We start from the raw sequence: 4,758 nt of genomic DNA on the forward strand, positions 1-4,758 counted from the left end.
AGGGCAGCTTGTTTTGTCATTTTTGCCGCCAGCGTTATTTGTTCTAGGACGCACTTGTTCATCTTCCTGGTGGTCCAGGGTGTCCACAGAGCTCTCCTTTAACACCATATTTCAGGTGAATCAACTGTTTTCCTATCAGCCTTCTTCACGGTCCAACGCCCCATGCATCGGAATTAAAAATATATAGGTGTAAACTGATCCTAGCCTTGGTCTCTAACGACACATCTTTGCTCTTTCCTAATTCCTCTATATCTGCCCTTCAGAGTCTCAGCCTTCCCGAGATTTCTCGGCTACAGTCTCCATTTGGATTGACGACTGAATCAGGGTGAGCCAGGTAAACAAGGTAATATAAATTTACACAACGTTATATGTCAATCACATCTCAATAAACTGGAAATAAAATAAAATTTGCAGAAAGCTTGAGAAATATAATCTGATAATAAATATTGGCTGATAAAATTGTTGGATGATGCGGTCACTTCTGCCATCTAATAAATATATTTTTCACTAGTTTTGGTTACAGTTCTGGTACTAAACACATCTACTTTCTCTGTGTGGTGACAAAATGACACCATTCACGTATCAGATGGTCTTGAAATGCATCTCAGTATTTACATTCTTTACAAATGGCCGTGCATAATTATCTTAAATGCTTAATTTTTAATGGACTGTAATTTCAGTACTTAATGTAAAAAAAATACATTATGGGTTGCAGAGGTGAAAGGGTCGAAAGGTTCAGATCTTACGTTTGTGCCGTAAAGCTCCGCGTGACCCTTTTTGTGCAAGTGGTAATCTCAGGATGGCAATGATGCTGAGCAAAGCCACAGAGCTCTGCATTCAGTATAATTGCTGAGTATAAATAACCTTTAACTGGACATATCTGAAAAATGATTCATTGACATTTCTAGCTTTGAATTCTGTACGTAGAATGCAAACAGTGTGATACCGATAACTGGATATGAAGATAGATTAAAAAAACATATTATAACATTGGAGTGTTGAGAAATGTCAGAGAGAAAGAGGGAGAGAGGCATGAAATGGCCCAAAAGTGTCCGTTGAGTAAGGCAAACGTGTGTGACAGTTGGCCTCAGATACTTCTGATTCGAGCCTCTCATCCAAACCACTTTCACTTTCAAAAGTGTTCCATTTTGGACATTTGGTCACTCAATACTCGAATGTTGCTATCTTATAGAAAGAAGGTGCTTGAGAATAGATATTTCTATCTTTTTTTCCTGTGGTAGATATGTATAGAGTTGTCTACTGCACATTAGTTATTTGATATCGGATATTCATTTCATTATTTCTCAAAGTTACTCCATGTCACCAGTGCTAAACTTCACAGACAGCAGTAACTGAAGCCCTCACATTACTATAGAAACAGTGTGAAGACAAAGGAAATGATCCAACAATGATTAGTCTATAAATGTAGCCATCAGATTTTAACTCTGTGTCTTCACGGAAGAATTCTAGTTTCGCACACCCACAATGTAATTATTATTTTGAAGAAAGAATTTGGTGGAAATTTTTAAAGAGGAAGCTCAGACTAAATTATTCGTGTTCAGATTCTTTCCTAACAACCTTTACATTGTCCTTCGAAAGTATACCAAAACTACACTGCGCCCATAATAAAACCAATTAAAAATAGTTGGGACGTTTGTCTTAGATTCAAAGTTTAATTGAGATTATTTTTTTCTAACACATCCATCCAAAAGTAATCCAATAAAGGAACTGGTTCTATTATTTATTTTCACTTTTTTTTTTTTATTTTTTAGTATGGAATCAACTTTACTTCTCTTGCCAATATAAACTTGAGATTTGTTTATATATTAACTGAATAATTCTTTGGTCATTATTCTAACCTCCATGCTTTGTAAATATGATAAAGTTATTTGTCACATTGGGGAACTTCGTGATAAGTTTCCTTCCTTTCCTTTAAATTAAACTACATAGAATATACAGTGTGTTATGTACAAGATGTATTATGGGCACGCGTGATAGTGTTTTATTCTCATGTTCATGACATAGGTAGCCACCTCTGAGGGCACGGCCATGCAGAAAATGTCTCTTTGTGGCAGGAGGGCGCCACTACAGACAAGGCCTCGGGCTCATCATGAGTGATGTCTAAATAACTCATAGAATATTAATATATTCCATCAAACCAGAAGGAAAGGTCATTTCTGAAAAAATGAAGGGTTCTCTCAATGCCGTACGTTCTGCCCATGGTAGTTTAAAATTTACAGCGTCGCCTTTGTAATTTCTAGCCATCTTGAGTTCGAAATTGTTGATGGCCACCTCTCAGGTTCTCTCTGCCACATAGTTAGCATGAGGGTTGTCCCAGGAAAGAATAACAAACATTACAGAAAAGATGTACAGTGAATTAAAAAAAGGGGGCAGGGAGTAACTCGTTTTACTTAAGAGTCTTATAATCTCCTTAGGAAGACAGTAGAGTTGTATACAAAAGAGGAAAATGTGAGTAAAATAAAATTATATAGAATTAGAAGTAATATAAAGTAAGGAAATACAATTTATGGAGAAGGCTTTTCCAAATGTATATAATACTAATAATAGCAAATGCATGTTTATTCTTTGCAAAGAACTTTCGCATGCATTATTTTATTCATTATTGCTCACCCACTCTTCCTAAAAAACTCTGAGTATTGTAGGACAGATATTATGATATGGCCTTTCATATTTATGGGTTATTTTAAAGGTCAAAATAAAAGCAAGATTACCCAGAAAATTGTTTCCTAAGTAGCTATTAATCTTGGAGTCTACCAATGTTATCTTCATTTTAACTCTTTCTGGATTGTGTGCTTTATCTTTCTCTTTTTTTTTATCTTTACATTTGTAACATAATGAACAATACTACGAATTTTAAAACCACCTCGAATCCTTTAGTGAGTGAAATAAAATAAATACAAATAGCATGGCACTATTTTCTCTATTTTACAGATAAAGAAATTGAGGATGTGAAAGAATAAATGGCCATTATAAATAAGTCATTATGAGTTACAAGTTACATAGCGAGGATCTTCCTTCCCTTGAGACCACAGTACCTCCCAAAACACCTGTAATCGAGAGCATCGTTTATTCAGTCAGCAACTGTTTATTGAGCAGCTACTATGTGCTAGACATTGTGCCAGGCTCTGAGAGCCAGTGGTGAATAAGGCAAAAAAGGTTCTTCTCTCACGAAATTCAGGTTCTACTTAAGGAAGTGCATTGTCTTGGTTCTCCAGAGAAATGGAGCCAACAGGGTTTTTTGTTTTTTGGTTTTTGGTTTTTGGGTTTTTTTTTTCTCAGTTGAAATTAGCTTTGAATTAAAGACCCAAGGAATGAGAATCTCTTATATCATAGTATGTACATAGTACATAACATATGGCTCTTATATAGAGTTAAATAGACATCAGGGGTCCAATGTTTGTACCAGTGCTAAACTCACACTATAGCAAGACTTCTTTCCCTAGCTTTGAGACTGTAATACATTTTCACATACAATATGTTGTTTGCTATGCTTAATCATTCAGTGAAAGTATAACATTTCCAAAGGAAAGAAGTTGTAAAATATTTCCTGTGAAATTGCAGCACATTACTTCTCAGAACCATAAGCTATTATACAGACCAGAAAAAGGGCAAGCCTAGCAAACTTTTTAAATATTGCCTCAAAACTTACCAATTCACTTCTGTGGGTTCAGATATTCACGCATACACTCACACACACACACAGAACGTTAAAAAAACAAAGTAGGATGAGTAATGAGTTTTCAAAGTGTATTTCATGATGTTTCTGGTAATTGGGTAGACAGAAACTAATCTGAAGAATGTGGATTTCTTGACCATCTTTGAATAGCATATATATCCCGCTGACATATACATACAGAGATAGAGATAGAAGATGGAGAGAGAGAGAGAAAGAGAGAGACAGAGACAGAGACAGAGATAGTATAGATAAATATAGAGGGGGAGGTCCTATAAGGAATTGGCTTCTGTACCTGTGGAGTCTGAGAAGTCCAAGATCTGTAGTCAACAAGCTAGAGACCCAGGAGAGCTGACAGTTTTAGTAACAGTCAGACCCTGAATCCACAAGCAGAAAACTGTGTCCCAGCATGAAGGTGGACAGAGAGAAAGACTTCTTTTTTTGTTAAGCCTTTTATTCTATTCAGAAGATTGGATGAGGCACATGTCATTGGGGATGGTAAGCTGCTTTACTCAGTTTACCAATTCAAATGCTAATCTCTTCCAGGGACAGCCTCCCAGGAGCAAAAATAAAGTGTAATCAAATACCTGAACAACTCATGGCCTAGTCAACTTGACAGACAACATTAACCATCACAGTGAATTAGAAAGAAAACCAACAGGGAATGAGCAAGTGCATTAATTTCAAACAACAATAATCCTATTTTAAAAGCTCTACAGATAATGTGATAGTGACTAGTTGTGTGATGGGCAGTAAACACTCACTGAGGATGCAGTATTTGAATTCCTGCCCAAGGAACGAGAAAATCCTGGTACATTATAGAGTAGTGAGAGAGGGTTTTCGTAGGATGTAAAAACATGTTTAAGGGCTAGAAGATGAGCAAGTATTTGAAGTATCAAAGGAAAAAGAAAGAAGCTAAAGTGACTGGAGTCTGGTGGCCAGAGTTACATCAGAAGAGGCCTGAGAGGCAAGTTGAGGCCCCGTCAGCCAGAGATTTGCAGGCGACAGTGGAGAGAATTAATTTCATTTTAAGAGCTGTGAGAAGCCATTTATGGGGTTTTATG

The sequence above is a fragment of the Pteropus vampyrus genome, unplaced genomic scaffold (assembly GCF_000151845.1).
Source record: "Pteropus vampyrus isolate Shadow unplaced genomic scaffold, Pvam_2.0 Scaffold298, whole genome shotgun sequence".
In the NCBI taxonomy this organism is placed as follows: Eukaryota; Metazoa; Chordata; class Mammalia; order Chiroptera; family Pteropodidae; genus Pteropus; species Pteropus vampyrus.